This window comes from Toxotes jaculatrix, chromosome 17, assembly GCF_017976425.1.
Source record: "Toxotes jaculatrix isolate fToxJac2 chromosome 17, fToxJac2.pri, whole genome shotgun sequence".
NCBI classification, from domain to species: Eukaryota; Metazoa; Chordata; class Actinopteri; family Toxotidae; genus Toxotes; species Toxotes jaculatrix.
The window spans coordinates 18,035,181-18,055,250 of record NC_054410.1 but is presented as its reverse complement, the minus strand read 5'-3'; positions in this window follow the sequence as shown (position 1 = coordinate 18,055,250).

The following is a 20,070-nucleotide window of genomic DNA, read 5'->3' as shown; positions in this document are numbered from 1 at the left end:
CTGGAAACCACATATTAAGCACGTTCACACAAATTTATCCAGAAGCATCTCAGTTCTGGGTGTAGGTGTATATAGGTATGGATGTGGATGTATGTAGATACATTGTACATACATACACAAGCTGATTACACTGCTTATTGCATTCATGTAGCGGTATGTGTGGTATGTATGTGCACAGGGGAATATTACATGGGATATCGTACTGTATAATTGTTGCCATTGACTTCATGGTGTTGTAGACTGTAGCTCAATGGTACAAAGGGGCAGTTTGAATAAGCATTGTGCTTCCCACTGCTCCTTCTCGATCGCAATTTTCTTGGTTTTTTTTATTTTTTTGTAATTTTTGTTTTTCTTTTCCTTCTGTTGTTTTTGTTTGTGTCTTTTTTTCTTTCCTTTTGTTCTTCCTGTTGGTAAGGAAGGTTTATTATCTATTGGTTTGCATATTTATTTTGTAATATGTTTGATTTTATTTCATTTTTTGCATTGTTATTTTTAGTTATTTGTTATTTTTACTACTGATCGAGAAAAAAATGAATAAACTATTAACTAAACTGACAAAGCCCTCTCATGGCCATAGCAATTATGACGGAACCTACTGAAGGAAGACGATTATCATCACGATGACGAAGGTCCACCATAACAAAGTACTTATTTTAATCCAGACCATAATCTTTCCTTAGACCTGATCAAGTCATTTTTGAGCCTAAACCTACCCAAACCTTGACAGTGTTGGCACATCATAAAACTGATTCACTGATTGACTGTCTAACTGATTTCAGTAATTAGACACAAACAAATGATGTCCTTATGTCCTGCTCAAAGGGGCATCAGACCAGAAAACTCCTCATTATGTCTTTCTAGAGGGACAAATAGACAAATGGTATGGCCAAACTGTATATTTTATAATTTGATTTGGAGGACATGTTGGATTCATCCACTCTCATCGACCCCTGCTGCCTAGCTATTCAGAGACTCACTGACTGCCTCAGTGACCTGTGAGGGAGTGCAAAATGTTGGCCAGCAAACTCACAACTTTATATTTTCGGGACAAAGGAGAGCAATCATGATGAATAAATACCGCATGAATACTAAATGTAAAAGTGAGGGTGCCAGAGGCTAAGCTACTAATTTTATCTACTATGATTTATCCATTTCAGAAATATACGTAGGACAGTTATTTAGATTAAGAAGTGGCCTTTATAAAGTTAAAAGAAAAGTAATGTATATATAAATATATGTGTGTGTGTGTGTGTGTGCATGTATGTAAATGTATGTCTATATAACTGTGCTTTGAAAACTATACCACAGTAGGGATCTGTATTATTTTCATTCCGAAAGAGGGACATGCTGTCAATCCGTCCCAGAAACTCTTGTCAGATCCCAGGAGTGCTGCCATGACAACCATACTAATCAGAGTTCTGCAGCCTGATTACCATCGCAGAATTAATTGCAGCATGGACACAGACACACACACACTGCAACCTATCAGGTCTGGGAGGTGTATGTGTGACCTGTTCTATCAGCTTTTTTGTCATGCCCCCTCAGTAACTACTACATATGGTTACCAACAATCCCATAAAATATGGAATAATCCTGTTATTGGAAACTGTAAAACTCATACCATATTGAACTGATTTGGGACGTGCTTTGTGCTTTAATTTTGAGAATTAATTCAGTGCAAATCTATAGGAGAGAAATATTACATGTTAGATTATGAATTCGCAGTTTACAAGCTTAGTCCACTGGCATAAAGAAAGAAGAGTTTACAGAAATACAGAAAGGAATTCCTAAAATAATTTGGTTGCAATGTGTGTGAATGTGCAAAAGGCCCAACTGCACCTTCTGCCACTGGGTTTTCTCCATTAGTCACAGAGGAATTTCTGAGATCAAACAACATGCGTTGGGAGAAAATCATAGGAGGAGTGGTAATGCAGGCATAAGATCTGTCCTTTGAATTGAACCTGGATCCTGACAGTGCAAACCTCTGAGTCACCATGCAATCCACAATTTTCTCACCTGTATTAGAATGAAAATAACCACCAATCTTCCTGCCAAGTGCTAAAGGATTCTCATTTCCAGCATAGCATAATAAAAATGGACAGCACCTTGGTTGAGTAAGTATGCACATCCTTCACTTCAAGCTTCAAGCATTTTCATCCATTTTTATAAATTTCTTGACACCAGAGCTTAGAACTTTTTTTTTTTAAATCCATGCTTCCAAGAGTTGAGGAAATAGCTGAATTTCAACTACCTAACACCTGCTTTTGGAAATAGTTAAAAATTCACTGAGGGGTTTTGAGTGTGTAAGTTGTCAGGCAAATCTTTCATATCATGCAGGCTCAGGCCTTTTGCATGAAAATCCAAGATTTATTAATCTGGCAAGTTGGTTTTAAAGGGAAATTCTTTCACCTTTGCAGAGAGTTTATATTACAGTGAGCATTTGGCAAAGATTTTTTTTTTTTTTTTTTTTTGTGAATTTAATAACTAATTAATGTACACCTATTTTTTTAGCCACAGTAGCAGCATACCTCTAGGGATACCATTGTAAGTCTTTTGGTTCAAACAGAAATATCTGGACAGTTATTTGATGGATTGACATTGTATGTTGTACAGATATTTAGGGTTGGCACAACATTTCGACATTCATAGTTCCCAGAGGATGAATCCTAAGCACTCTGGAGATCCCCTGAGTTTCATCTATTCCCATCATTAGGTCAAATTCAACTCTTTCTTTATCCACAGAACCAATTGGTTGTTTTGCCCTGATGTTGCCATGATGTCCTGTTGTATCATATACTCTGGTGTTAAGCTAATATTTAACACAAAGTAATAATAGCAAAAGCAAAAGGTGTAATCAGTTTAAAATGGGAGATTATTCATCCTGCAAGTTATCAGTCACTGCCACTCTATTAAATGGAACATGTTTCTCACTGAGTTTTTTTCAATGAGGAACTAAACACAAACACACATACACAGGCAACTCTACACAAACAGCTGTTCCTCACTGGATACAGGTGAGTATTAACACTCCACACAGGAGGTAAACACAGGTGCACAGCTGCTGAAAGACATACACTCAGACAAAAACCTACATACCCACATCGACAAACGTGTTCTTTGATGATCACACAGCATTAAACTGTACAAAGCGGATGTAAACACACACTCTACTCCTGCACACACCTCCGCAGCCGCTGCTCGATTCACTGAGTTGAGAACATTTCCATGCATAATGAGACTTGGTCACATCTGAATAATTGATGGGAGAAAATGGATTTGGGAATCCATTGTAATTTTTCCTCAGAGCAAAATAACCACCCTTCCCAAAACAAGACACTGCTGAAAAATGTATACCTGGGAGAGGGCATCAGGGGATGGAGAGTATGTGTGTATGTGAGAGAGAGAGGGTGAGAGCTTAGTGTTAATTAAATCAATATTCACATTTACCTGAAGCAGCCAGATGTTGCCCTTCATGCTTCCTGGCTACTGTTTCCCTCTGTTCCTAATCCACACCTCTTCTTCTTCTCTGTCCTTTGTCTTTTTTTCATCCTCTCCCTCTTTCCACATTTCTTCACCATCCCTGATCCTCGTTTGTTCTCTGTAGTGCAGTTTCAATACAACGTGTCACTAACTTTGTACCATAGGACATTTTGAAACCTGTTATAATTATTGAGATACTAGCAGCAGTATCAGGAAAAGTAGTGTTAATAGTATCAGCAGTAGTTGTGTTAGTATGTGAGTCAGAAATACCTGTTCCATGATGCAGTCTCTGCTCTCCATATTTAGTTGCCTGTTGCTGAGTTTGTTGACTGACAAGCTGCAGTCTTGTCTGTCAAGTGTTTGCTGGCCTGTAGCCACAAGCTCTCCATCTTGTCAGTCAGGTAGGCTGTGCTCATACGGCAGGCTGCTTCCTGCGACTAGATGGCTCGGAATTAAAAAATAGTCTACTGAACACAAATTGTTATATGGTCTTTTTAACAATACTATCTGACTGGCTTATTTCCATGAACAGACTAAATCCCTGAACAAAATGAATACTAACCTTTTAAAGGCTGATAAAGTAAAACAATCTAATCTGCCAATTTGTGTGATAGGCTCCCTCTTTTTCTGTTGTATGCCTTTAGACTTTAGCCTTTTGTGCTTCTTATTCAGAAGTAATGTTAAAGCACACTCTCTCTATCCTCTATCATCACCAGGCACCTTTTGTGGCTCTTCAGATGATGGTATACAGAGGTCAGACTGCCCATTCATTTTGTTTGAAGCTGTAAATCCGAATAAATTCTGTTTCACAGCACCCAAACAGGGAAGGATCTCCTTTGTGGTCAAAACACATTTGAAAAACTTTGCTTTTTACATCATGGGAAACTTGTTAATATTGACAACAGACTTTGTGGATTTGGTTTTTTGGTTAATTAAAAGATAGATAAAACTTTTAGGTGTCTGGCCAGTTACACAACTCATCTGTTAAAGTACTTCAGCTATGTGGGAAAATTAGCTTACTTCTTTTTTCCTGAGAGTTACACAAGAAGACTGATACCACTCACTTGTCTGTGTGTTAAGTAGATGGTGCTGAAACAGGGTAATTAGCCTAGCTTAGCCTCATCTAGTAAACCAATTGTTCTTTTTACATTACTGTTTAGGTACGGATTAAACTAATGAGACATTCTAATTGATAAATTGGCATGTCTCATTAGTGGTGTTAGTAGTTGTATTTTTTAACTTTGCAGAGATCTGAGCTGGCTGTTTTCCAGTGCTTCCAGTCTTTAAGCTATCTTTTAAGAGAGGCTAATAGGATAGGCTAATCTTCTCCCAGCTCCAGCTCAGTACGTAACGTGCAGACGTAATTTATTTTATCTAAATCTTGAACAGTAAAACCAACAAGCCAAAGTATATTTCCCAATAGATAAAAAAGCACATTTTACCTTAAACCAGCAGTAACTGTTTTTTTGTTTTTGTTTGTTTTTTTGGCCACTTGGTGGAATCAAGCATTGGCATATTATCAACTTTTAGTGGATGCGGTGAAGAGTTGCATTTACGGAGCAATATTAGCATTCATTTGTTTCTGGCCACCTGACAAATGTAAGTCCAATATTCACTTTCTTTTAGTTCCATTTTTCATCCCTAATAACTCCTAAGGGAAATATCTGGGTCTTTAGCTGCTAAATGCTCCACTGTGTCCACCAGCAAGCCACTAACTGTGTCTGTTTCCCGTTTGGTGCCAGACAGGGAGTGTATAGTGAGTTTTGTTTTTTTGTTTTTTGTTTTTTTTAGAGCTTTTTTACTTTTACTGTTCTGGTAAAAAGTCCAATTCTAATGGTAACAGGAAATAGGAGAAGAGAAAATTGGTGTGGATTAGCAGGATGTGGAGAGTGTATCTATCCATGTGCGTGGACTTCATTTTTAATTTGGACAACATAACATCACATTCATATTCCTTCTATCATTATCATCAGTAGCTTCCCAGGTGGTGTGCAGCTCTTGCCAATAACTGTTAACCTCTGACAACCTATCACATGGGAAACACAGATTCCCTTTCTGAGGCTGCAGATTTGAGCAGGTGACCCTTTCAATCACACACTCATTATGGCTCAACTAGCTAAGTGCTCTGAATTATGTAGAAGAAAGTGACAGAGAGAGACAAAGTGAGGGGGAGAGAAAGTGACTGAATTGGACCTTAAGATGCTATATGGCTCAATATGCCCAAGAACCACGTTTAAATAAACATCAGACAGAGAGGGAAGGTGAGAGCCATGCAGAGTCATACCTGGGGGATATTCCACCAAGTCATACATTATTCCTCTTGGCTTCTAGCATGTCAAGCAATTCTGATTCATTCTAGATGTCCATGAATAAGTGTCCAGAAATATTCATGCATATACCTACTGTAAATCTCCTCCATATTTCCTTTCTCCTTTGTCTTGAATTTGACTGCGCGGAGTATGCTGGTGGATGTTAATGATAATCTTCATCTCATTTCTCTCCTGGCTTCTCTGAATATAGCTGCATGAGGTCTGCGGACAAAAGAGAAGAAGAGTGTGACCGATGGAAAGAACAAATCAGCTTCTCTTCCCCGTCTCATCCTGGATGTGACAGTAAGGGAACTGAACACAGATGTTAATGATCAACTGCATGTCTTGGTTTTGTCTGACTTGTCTTCCCATCTAACACAATGTCTTTGTTTTCTGCCTCTGTCCATCCAATTTAAATCTTAGTGTGATAGCAAGGGGCCTGAGGTTGGATACGACTTACACAGACCTGTCGTCCACAGGCTCATAAATACAGTATCATGGAGAACATGTCTTCACCTTAAAAAAAATGACTATGTGTGACATTAGATGTAAAATAGGAGAATTCTGACTCAACTGCAACTATAACCTCTATGAATTTTGGCATTTTTCAGCAATTTCATCTTTTTTAAAAAAAATTGTTTTCCTCTGTTCTTGTTTTTTAAGATCAGCAAATGCACTGTTCTGATTCAGTTCACAACTCTCATCAGTTTCCACAGCACAGTAGGCAGCTGTTGTCAGTGAAAAAGCTATGATAAACCCACTGTATGCTAACTGCCCAGAACCACACGGCATAACAAGTTAGGATTGTTAGCATTAAAAGGACCAGATATTTTCCCTAAGTACTTAGTGAATATAAAACAGAGCTGAAAGAAGAGTGAATATTTTGTTTACATTCATTGGATGGCGAGTAAGATTACTTAAAGAGAGTGCTTCTATAGCTCCATGTTTGCTGGATGCGTAATGTAGATGTGTTATTGTTTGGCAAGATGACTTTGCACAACCTGAATAGCAACTTGCAAATAAATAAAAAAACAAAAACAACATTCCCCCATTAGCTTGATAGAAAACATGATCAAATCAGTTGTTGTAAATGTAATTTCAAGGAGACGGGTTCCTTTTTTGTTAACTGCTTAGCATCAGCCTGTGAGAGAGCTGTAGGTTTAGTTTGCTAATTTTATATCTCGTGATGTTTGACACAATATGTATCAGAGCCTTTTTTGCTGAACATTTATGCCTCAACAGCAAAGCAATGAGCAAAAGAGGTTAAAAAGCTCTGTGGCTACAGTGAAAAGCTGAGGAGAACTGTAGAGCTGCGCATAAATTCTCTGTAGGTTTGTCACCACAAGCAATACCTTTCACAGTATCATACATCCACTGTTAAAACAAAAAGAACATGACATGGTAAGGTGAAAACTCCATGTTTAAATTTTTCACTATACATGTGGGATGAAGAAAGATGCCAAGATTTTGAAGAAACCTGTATGCAAGCAATGGCAGAACCTCTTGGCGCACACATTAAATAGGCTTGTTCTGAATAAACAGCTCCAGTGCTGTGGATCTCTCTCTAAGTCTGTGTATGGCCCTGTATGCAATGTATGCTGTCTCCCTGGTGGACTCTTTCTCTAAATATTTATGACCACTGGGAAGGGCCTAAAGGTGATTGTGCGCCACGCACGGTCAATTCAGCCATTGGACCAAAACATGACGACCATACATATACATCAGGTCGAGGATCATAAATATGAAACTGATGAGTTTATAGTTTAGATTCGCCTCAGAGTATCCCGTTAGGACAAAGACTGGTTGATCAAGTTCAAAATATGAGTGTGGGTCTTTTAATTATAGGCTGTGACTTCACCACTACAATGCTAATTAGAAAAGAGTGATCAGCTCACGTGAATTGAGCTTAATTTAACTCAAATCCCACATGTCCTGAATCATCCAACATCAATTATCCAACTTCAAAAGCACTTGAATGTGATCAAGTCATTGGTTGTGATACATTTATCACAGAATGAGTTTATGAGTGCCTGAGTGTGCAAAAACTCTAATGTCTTTGGGGAAATTAATTTCAGTGTGTGGGAAGAATCTAACTCTTCCATGCCATAATTTTAGCCACCTGTCTAAATGAGAGCAGGTCCATTAGAATCACTCGACTGAAATTATCCAACGATTTCACGTTTGCTGAGTCACAAGCTCCTGCCAGCCTCAAACACAAAGCTGACAAGGTAGTCTTGTAACACAACAGAAACCAGTTTCACTCACTACATTTTTATATTACTTTTCAAGCATGTCAAAACACTGGACATAAGCTCTAAATATAGAAACTGACACTTTAAAAACCTTGCTAAACATGACATTATGTCATTGCTAAAATTGGTTGTAGGTTACAGTCAGTTACAGTAACAATATATTCTTTCCAGCAGTTTTTTCTGGTGCACAGTGATCAGAAATGGTAAAGAGCAAACAATGGAAAGATTTGTGACTAGAAAAAAAAAATCATATCAGGAAATTAGATTTCTTTAAAAAATTTAAAGAAGGTTTGTTCTATTTGAACCAAATAGAATTTTTAAAATCTAATTCAGAATTTGTCTAAGAAGGAAAATACAAGCCAGTATCATCAGCAAACAGTAACAGGAACATAGATGAAAATGCAGTGACTAAGTTGTTAATGTGGATGAGGACCATAGAATGGACCCTTGTGGTACACCACAAGGAACTTGTGCCCTATCAGAAGTCCTTTCATCAACATTTACAAAGTGTTTCATATATGCAGTATCATTAGGGAGCCATTTGTTGGTCAGTCCGTCGAAGCCATAATGTATTCAAAGCATATTCACTATTTTAAGCCGAATGAATTTTACCAACCAACAGCTTTTCATTAAAAAGTCATGTCTATAAAAAGTGAAAAAGGTATTCATTTGCAGATGCCTCTGTGCTTTTGAAAATAAACGTGTGTGGTATCCTCGAGTTCATTGACAGTAAAACTCAAAGAAATGAACTTTAAATCATAAGCTTAATTTAATTAAGCCTGCTTTGGGGGACAATTATTGTCTGCCTTAGGGTGCTATAATATCAAATAGAGGCAAAACAGATAATTAACCATCTGATTCATATTTATCTAAGATATTACACTGAAATTGATTCTGCAGCGTGTGTGTCCTCTGTGGTGTGTTCTCAATAACCTTCAGAAAGGAACAGAGAGAAAAGGCGATAGCAGGGAAGAAATAGAGGAGCAGGAGGGAGAGATGATTAACTGCTTTGAACTTTAACTGATGACAAGCTGGTCATATGTGCTTAGCATATGTATAAGCTATCCTTTCTGCTAACAAGGCTCCTGTGCTTAGTTTTTAGCTAAATGTAGTGGTAAAAATATGAAGTATCATAAAATAGAAACACAAGTAAAGTACAAGGCCCTCAAAAATGTTCTTCAGTAAAGTATATGAGTAGTACTCTTTACAGTATTACTTACAGAGACCCAACATTTCCTTATGAGTAAGCACTTGCCAACAGTGGTAGGTAAAAACTCCTTTTTAATGGGAAGAAGCATTGAGCAGAACCGGGCTCCTGATGGGCGACCGGGCTGGATTGAGAGAGAGAGAGAGAGAGAGAGAGAGAGAGAAAGAGGTTCAGGAGGAAGGATAACTTAGAACAAAGCAAGTCCACATAGAGGTGTAATAATAATCATATTAAGACCAATAGTGATGATTGTAGCAGTGGGTGTTGAGCAGGATTATGGTAACAGTAGGCGGTTTACAATCACAGATCCAGACTCTGCAGCTCTGGAGGCAGAAATACCTGCAGAAAGCGACAGGAAGAGAGAGACAAGAAAGCACAAAACTACGGGAGTGAGAAGAAGCTGAGTTAGTAACATGTATTAATGGGACATGAATGCATACAGATAGAGAGGAAGAGAAGCTCAGTGCATTATGGGAAGTCCCCCAGCAGTCTAGGCCTATAGCAGGATAACGAGGGGATGGTTCAGGCAAATTCTGTTCTGGATTTTACAGGGAGCCACTACAGAGAAGCTAATATGGGAGAAATATGATCTCTTTTCCCAGTTCATCAGTAACGTGTGGCTGCATTCTGGATCAACTGGAGAGTCTATAGGGACATTTTGGGGCATCCAGATAATTAGGAGTCGCAAAAATTAAACCAAGAAGTAGCAAAAGCATGAACTAGTTTTTCTATAGACAGGATGTGCCTGATTTTTGCAATGTTACGTAGGAGAAAAGAAACAGTCGCTTAAGTTTGTTTTATGTGGGACATATCCTGATCAAAGATAGCTCCTTATGGCGGTTCTGAAGTCCAGGAAGGCAAGGTTAGATAGGTCTATAATAGGCTAAGACACCTGGGTCAAGGGTAGGCTTTTTAAGAAGAGGTTTAATTACAGCTACTTCTATACGTGGTGTAATGAGTGCAGCACAGTTTATGACATAATTATAAGTGGGAAACAAAGGGAAATGGTCCATGTTTTCCAAATGGTGTCACTCCAGCATTTGCATTGCTCTCTCTTCTGTCTCTCAAACAGAGAAGCACAACCACACACACACACAACAGTATATCCAATTAGTGTCTGTGTCTGCTTTGGTCTAACTTCAGTAACACAGGCCTTTCCTGCTGCACTCCTATTGGTCCAAATGAGCTAGACAAAATCCATCAGTTCACCCACTGTAACTGAAATTGATTGCGACTGCTTTCAGCAGCATCTCTCTTGATACATTGTGCAATCTAATCTGGTAGAAAGGCTTTCATGTTCTTTTAAAAACACCTGCACCTTAATAAAAAACAAACAAATGGAATGGAGTGTTATGAGGTTTTATGAACGGTGAAAGTCTGCGTGTGAGGTTGTAATTCTTACTCACAATGTTTTGTCACATTTCTCTGCATTTGTGGAACACAGCTGTGGGAGAATCAGAGTTTTGGTAAGAACAGCGTGACAACTGTATAACACTCACAGCATATAACACTCACTTTGGATAAAGCAGTTCTCATATCTATAAATCAGGCCCAGTCGATTAGTTGACCAAAACCATAACAACCCAGAGTTGAGACCAGGAGGCAGAGTTGTACTACTGTACACTTTAGAGCAATTACCCATCCAAAGCCCTATAGATACTTTGAGTCTACCTGTCAGATTATCAAACTGATTTACTTGGTCTTACTGAGCCCTGGCCAAGTTAGCCTATATGAGCTCCTTTTGGCTGTCCAGTTTGCTGTCAAATTGTAATTTAGCTGAGCATCATCTAAAATCTGGCTACTACAACTGGTCACCCCTTGTAAATACAACCACTCTTGTGATTATTTGTCACTGTGTTTTAGTTGTGTTGAATTACTACCTTTCCTTGCCACAGTGTGTTAAGACTAACTTGTGCTGTAGAAAAACTGGTGGAAATATTGAGCAGTTTGCCATTTACCCTGCACAAAGTCAGGTGGTCCCCTGTGGATCCACAACATCAATCATTTTCTGCTTCTGATGGTGCTGGTTTTGGATTTTCTCAGAAGAATTCGTCCCTCAGGTAAATCCAGAAGGCAAAACTAAGAGGGATTTCAGTTAGTGGATCTGGAGCCCAGGTCCTTCATCCCCATCATCCTGTCCAGTTGGAAATGACACCCTGATGTCCAGAAAGACAAGTAACACCATGAAGGACTGAATGACATTCCTGTGATTTCAGCCTTATTGGACATCTTGGCTGGTTGGTCACTAAAGACTCTTGTGTGGCCGAGAGTCTGTAGAGATGTCTGTAGATTGCAGAGATTGAATGACAGATAAATGGAACTCTATACCTGTCCATCCAGCTGCCTCTCTGGTCACCCTGTAGACCTTGATTGACATGAGGCAGAGAAGCTACAGTGGATGAACTTTGATGGAGGCAGACTGAGGGAAGGCTGCAGTGACTGATGGATAGAGCCAAAATCTATGGGTTTCCAGGTTGATAGAATGATTGAAAAACAGTGGGCGCGGGGGGAGGCACAGGACGAGATGGGGATTGATGGAGGATGATCGATGGATAGGAGCTCTGAGCAGAGATCTGTTAAGCTAAGAACAAATAGTCATGAAGCTAGCTGATAGCCAGAACACAGTCTCTTTCTTGATCACATCTCTGCTAAAATGAACCATTCACTTGCTGTATCTACCCATCAGCCCTGTCCATAACAAAATAATTCAGCTACTCCTGAGATGGAAAAAAAAATCTCTCATGCACAGTAGAATAGCTGATATACAGATCATTCTGAAATTAATTTGACAGCATGGTGCAATGGCTGTCAAAATGAGAGCATCAAAGCAAAAACTAGTTTATTCATTGTTTTTTCTTTTTTATTTGAAGCTCCCTGGGTGCAATTTCCAGCAAAATGTTCAGCATTGACTTGACGTGCAAAGGAGGAGCAGCAGCCAAAGCAAGACGTGAACCAGGCAAACACACAGAGTGAGCGAGTGTTAGCCAACGCAAGGTGAGAAAACAGCATTTGACTGACTGATCTACTGACTGACCTGAATTTGGCTCCTGATGTGTTGTCTTGTAGTGTGTGTATCACTGTCACACCGTATTGCACCGTATAACAGTGACGTAAGACAGGACCACTTAAGGACTTAAGGAGGTTCAAATTCTATGTGGTTATCTATCTGTTGTTCAGGCCTAACATATCTTGCTGTTGTGTACAACCTCAGGGAAAGCTCTTCTAGATCTTAGGACACCCAGATATTGATCATTCTACTGTATATATGTAGCTAAATCAATTTTTACCTTCACTGCTGCTTTGCCAGTATTTCATATTGTGATTTGTATGCCTTTCTTTTTGCACTGACATGGGACAGTACAAATTTTTGTACAAATGGAATGTGAAAAACATTTAGTAGAAAGGGGTGGCCTGACAGAAAGACACTATTGGTTGCATTAATATATGATGCAGCATTTTCAGAGCTCCAACCATACTACATTAAAAGTCACTCTTCTTTGAAATCTCTTGTAAGTCCCCCACATTTATGAAAGTGAAATATGAAATCTGGAGTACCCCTTTTAAAGAAATAAGCAAGTCAAGATTTCTCTCAGATCTAGACCCAAGAAGCCTTTAATGTCTCTGTACTAACTCTGACCACAGAAATCGGCAAATCTGTCCAGGTCATTCCTGCAGGAATCCAGGCTGTGAGCAGAGGTTGAGGGAGCATCACTTCACAGGCTGCCTGTGAGCTTTACAGCATATCTTAAAATCCATACAGGAAGTCATTACATGGACTTGCGCTCTAATACCCAACCAATTTACTTCAACTTTACACTCAGCTCCAGTGAGGCCAGGCTTTTAACCGTCCCTGTCATTTCCAAAATGTGAGCAGGTGGTAGGTCATTTCATTTTATGGAAACAGTCTGCCATGGAATTAGAAGCAGAGCAGTTTCTATTTTTAAAATGAGAGGCAAAACGTATTTCCTCACTATGTCCTATACCTGAACCTCTGCTGCTCAAATCAGGCTCCTGCATGTGTCGTGATCATATGTGTCTCAGGGTGTGCTGTCACTAAGTCATAAACACCCACAAAGTTTAGCCATGCTATCTAATTGGCCATCAAAAATCAGCAGAGTGTATGTGTGTGTTTGTGTGTGTGTGTGTGTGTGTGTGTGTGTGTGTGTGTGTGTGTGTGTGTGTGTGCGTGTGTGCGTGTGTGCGTGTGTGCGTGCACACATTTCCACTCACAATCTTTTCTCCTTTGTTTTCCCAGATTTTAATTGCCTAACCTCACTCATACCATAACCATACTGTATTTGCTAAGCAGAAAAAAAACAATAAACAAAACATGAAATCTCACATAAAAGTTTAATTTGGCTGAGGTGGCGATGTCGATAAAAGCAAAATGTGACAAAATGTAATGGAAACAGACTGAGCTAATAAATCATAATGAACATGCATCATGTGACTTAAATGTCCCCTGAAGCTTCCACTCCACCAAAGAAGTGAAAATTTCTCACCTTCTTCAAACTAGCAGATAAAAGAAACATATATATTAAGACACTGTCTTCATTGTTTCACTATTTGAGGTATAACTGATTCTTTTTCAATCACATAATCCTCTTGCTCCTTCTTTTTCTTTAATGGTTTATGGCAGCCAACTGGAGAATTAGCACCACCAACTGTTCAGTCAGTGAGCACCTCCATTCCAGCACCTGGTTGAATTCATGCCAAGATGAATTCAGGCTGTTCTGGGGGCAAAGGGGAGGTCCTACCAAGTGTTATATAGGTACAGTGGAATTATTGATCATTATTGATGGCATTGGCTATAGATGGCACCTTTCTGAAAGAGCTGATATTTGTTTGTCAGACCAACAGAGTGATGGACCAGTTTGATTCCTACACATTACTAGTTGATAAAAGCTAGGTTAAGTGTAATCCTATTTACAGAGGAGATATGGCAAGCTACAATCTATTGTAGCTGTGCTAAATTAAGTAAGTAAGTAAGAATAGTTTAAAAAAAAAAAAAAAAGAGAGAGAGCCAAAAGTAGGAAAAGGGAGAGGGAGCTGCTGTGTTGGGCTGCCATTCGTTGTGGTGCTGGAAGCACAACTGAAGTATATTATAGAAAGGAGGCAAAAACACAGAAAAAGACAATGAAACAAAGGATGAAACACAAGTGATAAAAGTGAGATTGGAGGATAGATGAAAAAGGACACTGTCCATCCCAGTTCCTGTCCAGCTGCTTAGGAGGGACTGCAGTAACACACACACACCACACCACACGCACACGCTCACAGAAACACACAAATGCCCGTGTGTCCACACACACACTAGACAGCCCATTCTGCCGATGGCTGACACAGATACTGCAATGCAGAGAGAGATGAGGGGAGGGAGTGAGGAAAGGAGGGAGCCGGCGAACAAGTGAGCAGGGGGAGAAAAGCAATATGAAGAGGAGGCGAAGGGAATGCGATGGAAAAGGAGGGAAAACAAACAGAGACAGAGAAGACAAGAACAGGAAGAGGAGGGCGAGTAAGGAGGAGAGGAGAGGAAGAGTTGGGAAAACAGACCAGAAAAGATAGAGGGAGGGGCCAGCATGTGATGAGGGAGACGAGTTAGACTGAATGGGTTTGTGTGGTAGAGAGCGAGAGGGATATGGGCACGGGGTAAATGTATGCTGTTAATTCAAAAGACTGTGTAGATTTTCTTTGGTAGATAAAACAAATTTGATCATTTTAGAGGAACTGTATATATAATTTCAATACAGCACTAAGCCATGACCACACTATACCAAAAAAAGACTGTCAGGAAGGAAACTGTGAACCTCTACTGACCAACACAAATTTTATATACACACAATTTTACTTTATATAGGATCTTATTTTCATAAGTTTGTGTATCAGTTTAATTAGTTGTGATAATATTGTAATCACAAAGTTAAAAGAATAATTCAGCATTCAGCAGAAATACACGTTTTGTCTCTCTATCTTGCCAAGATTTATTATGAGAGGATTAATGCTGTAAGTCTCATGTATATCTGCTACATAAGGAAGCTAGAGCCAGTAAAGGATTAGGTTATTTTATCATAATGAGTGGAGGAAACAGCTAACCTGACTCTAAAAATGAGAAAACCACCTACCAACACCTCTAACACTCACTGATTAACACAGTACATCTTGTCTGTCTAATAAGTATAAAAAAATATATCAAAATGGGAAAATGAAAGTTTTGGTTTGTCAATTTCAGATGCAGTGGCTTCCTGCAATCTTGTAATCACTGTGAGGTTGGCAGGCTAACAGACTCTAAGTTTAGCTAATTAGTGTTAATTTGTGAGCTTTAGAGGTGAAGGGAAGCAGTAGTAGCATAGTTTACCATCCTTTAAATATTGAGTCCAACATGCTTATCAGAAACAAAGATTTTCTGCAGCAGGCAGCAATGAGATTATCTGAAATACAACTATGAAGTAAGTAGACGTAGTCTTTGTATTTGATACCAAACTACATGAAAAAGAAATATGTGTGGAGATCCTTCCGTAGAACATAGCACCTTTAATTCAAAGGCATTAAAGCCACTCAGACAGTCTAGTTAGTCACTGGCAACAACTAGATCAGAGGCAGACGGATCCATGAAATACAAGGACGTGACATGGCACTGAGAAAAATCACAGCTCATGTCTGATTTTCATCCACAACTGCAAACTCTCCATCACTCCTTTCGTCTCCTTGCACGTCTCTCATCAGCTCTCTTTCGCTTCCTGTCACTCTCTCCCTCCACTGTCTCTCCCTAACACACAGGCAAAGGCTTGCACGTTTCTTTCCAGGATATGGGCCGATTCACAGCTGATGCAATTAATTGCGATTTTGTCGAAGGCCCTCTCTAGCTCTGTGTCCATTCATTCCTCTCCCATTCTTCCTTCCTTCTCTCTCTCTCTCTGTTCAGTAGATAGAGCCATCAGCCCTCTAGCTGCTATATGATGAACAATAATGTGATGATGGCCCAGAAAAAAACACTTTACAATGCCGTCATCACCATGTGTGGATGTGGGCGTGGTCATCTAGTTGAGTGGATTTGTATGTGTGAAGCTTGTAGAGAAAGTGAGAAAATGTGTGTGTGTGTGTCTGTGTGTCTGTGTGTGTCTGTGTGTGTCTGTGTGTTCTTCTGTGAGCACATACAAGATTGATTTCTGGCCTCATAGGAAGTGTTTTTACATTAATCCATAACTTTGATTGATACCTTCCTTTATCAGTAATTGATACTAGCGTGTGCTTGAATGTGTATGTGTGTGTGTGTGAGTTTATGTGACAAAAGTAATGTGTGTCTCACAGAGATTTATGAGCTGCAATATTCTTTGGACAGCAGAAAAAGATAAAATTCTCCAAAACTGCATAAGAGATACAGTAATAACCAACTTGGAAATCTACAATAAACATTTAGAGACTAGACAGATAGGAAATTTTATCTCCCACAACACACAGAATTTGTCCTTCTGCTTTTATTGTGGAGTTGAGCTTCCATGCAGCGTCACAGAAAGTTTAACATTCAGCTCATATCTACTAGCAGAGCACTTTTACCTTCTGACTATAAATGGGGACTCAAGCAGGAGCAGATACAGGATGTGAAAAATTAAAGAAAATCCAGACAACTTGATTCAACGGACCATCTGTGAAGTATACTAAAGATAAGGACGGAGAAAAGCCTCAGTGTTGCGTGACTGACTATGAGACAATTGCCACTCACCCACCAAATAAGTTTTGTGTTTCTTTCTTAGTTATTTTGCGTCTCTTCCTGGACTTTTTGTGTGTTATTGTAGTTGTTTTCTGCCTCTCTGTGGTCAGTTTGTGTCCCTTTTGTGTTTGTTTTGTCATTTTATTTCTCTTTCTAGTCACTTTACATCCTTTTATTCAAAAACAGCTTCATTAGTTAGGAACTTCTTTTGTGAGAGTACCAGTGCTCTGTGGTTGTGTAGTGGCTCTGTGTTGTCTTTTTAAGTCCATATTGCATCTCTGTGGTGGCTTTTTGTCTCTTTGTGGTCACGTGGTTGTTCTGCATCTCTTTGTAGTCATTTTGTGTCTCTGTGATTCTTTAGGTGAAGCACAGGGTGTCAGGTGTCCCCTGGACTGCTGGGGCCCTGGGCCTGAGTCCAGAAGGCCCATTCAGTAGTCCATTCATAGGGTTGACCAGCTGTGAATCATTTAATATTTTTGTTTTCCAAAAGCTCTAAAATTGGGCTTTTCTTGTGAGCTGCTGTGTGTGGATTATTCTTGGTGTTCAGCATTTCAAAAAACCTTCACGTGGTTTCAGAAACACCCATTCTCTGTGAATCCTCTGATTTTGCTTCGCCCGACGTCTCCCTCTTGCTGTCAGAGCTGCTGTCTCTGAATAGATGTCTGATTAAGACCTGCTTTGATTAATACCTGTTCTCCTTCACTAGATATTACACATGCAGTTACATTTCCCACTATGACTTTCAGTCTCAGTAAATTGCATTAGATGTACAAATAAACTGCATCCTCTCCTCCAAATATTTTGCACACCTTGCAAGAATTACACACAGTTAAAACCATATTACACATTCATTCAGATAAACCTGCAGTAAATGAAGGCATTCATGTAGAAATTGCTGTGCCAGGTCTGTCTACGAGTCTATTAGCCTGTCTATTAGTATCTAGCAATGCTCCATTGTCCTTGGAATTACACACTATGCATGTAAAGACGCGTCATACACGGTAATCAACAACCTGAACCAGCAGACTGTCATTTACATGCAATATGTCAAAGTGTGATTTCTAGCCTCCTGGATGGGAGAGAATCTGCTAATGACTGTCAGATACAGTTTACACCGAACTTAAAGTGTCAAAAGACAGATTGAGGAGAAGAGGTGTAGTAAGGGGGGTAGCATAGAGGTATGCAGAAAAGCTATTTTTGCCCATGAAGACCCGGTAAAGTGATAGTGTTGCCTTTTTTTTTCAGTCTAATTTCATTTTGAGTATTTATACTGCCATCAGAGATAAAGAAGCATTCGCATTCATTTGTGGTTATGCTTCTGACCATGCTGTGGTTCTGTTTTGGTCTTCATCAACTCCTGAGAGAAATATCTGGCTCCATAGCTGCTAAATAACCAACTCGCTGACAGCCTGTCTGCCTTGGTCCCGGGCAGGTAGTGCACAGAGGATTTGTTGGCGCTTGCTTGCTGAAAATAGCTTTCTGCTAGGTTGATGAGAGCTGTTAGATTTGACCAGAACCAGCTGTAAAACCAAACCAATGAGCTGAAAGACCCGAAATTCTCTATAGATTTGGTTGAAAATTGTCTGTTTGTCACCACAAGCGACCCCTCCTGTATTACTTCACATCATTTGACCCATTGTTTATGAAAGAATAGTGATATGTGGAGCTTTTGAACATGCAGCTGTTATTACTGACTGATGTTGAGATTTGGGAGGTTGGTAAGTTCACAAAGACCTTTTATGTGTTTCTTTGGAGGAGCATAATTTCAGTTTAACTTGAAGGAAACACCCTGGGAGTGCTGGGTGGCGAGCTGGAAACTGGTCTGGTGGTCTGGTGAACTAAATTCACTGGAGGCATCTAAACTACTGCTAATTAAAATCAGGAATTCCAAAAGAGCTTTCCCAACTCCTCATGGATCAGTGAACATTTTTCTTTATTTGATATCATCATAATGAACTTACTTGCTTCTTGCTTTTTCTCCCAAATCTGAAGACTAGGATGTGCAAGTGAAAAATGTGCAAAGGCAGCAAGGAACCGTTTCAATCTTTTTTTTTCATAAGACAATATAATAGATGTAGCATTGTATGCAGTTATTTGTAGCTGTGCTGTTCTCCAACAACAAAAACAACAAATAGGCAAAGACAGCCATGTGTTGAATCCACTCTTTCCACTACGCCAGTGTCAGTCTCCTGTTTTAACTATCCACTGTGGCTGTTCTGGCTATTAGTGAATGAAAACATTAGCAGATACAGTTCTTTGTTTTCATCCTCAGCGGAAAGAATGACACCTTTCCCACACAAGCTGACACTGATTTAATAGATACAAGGCTGCCAACAGTTGCTCAAAAACTACATTTAATTGCAATAATTTATCAAGCCTTTTTACAACTCCGAGTCATGCACATGTGCTCGCACGCACGCACGCACGCACACACACAAACACATCCCCTTAAAGCCATAGCTGGGTCAAAGAGGCAGCAATTAACGATTTCATAGACCATCACCTTAATTAGAATGGAGAATAGGGACACAAACAAGTTAACACGCACAATGATGCCCTCACACACGTATAAACAGACATCAGTCACACATACCTACGTATACTCAGAGTTGATTAACAGATGTTGGCTGGAAGCACAATGGAGGGAAGAAAGTCAAAAACACTGGATTAGGAGAGAGAGAAAGAAAGAGAAAGAGAGCAGAACAAATCAGGAGGGACAGAGAGAGACGGAGGAGGGGAGGGGAGGTGTGAGCTATAAAAAAACGTTGCCTACTCCAGACACAGGAAGTCACAAAGCTAACCCACACACTAATGAGGGTCCATGTTAATTGAGGCTAGTAATTAATCAGTCCTGCTGCTAAATAATCCAATTCGAGCCTCTGTGTCAATCTGTCATAATATTAGCTTTACAGGCACACACACACACACACACACACACGCACACACACACACACACAATAGAGAAAGTCACAAGCACAGAAGTTAACCTGCACTGACAAACATACATGCACAAGTAAGTGTGGACAAACTGTACATGGCCACAGACTGTACTTGGTCACCAACAAATTAAAGGTAACTGCGCAGTATAGCATCTCATGGACTTGGCAAGTGTTC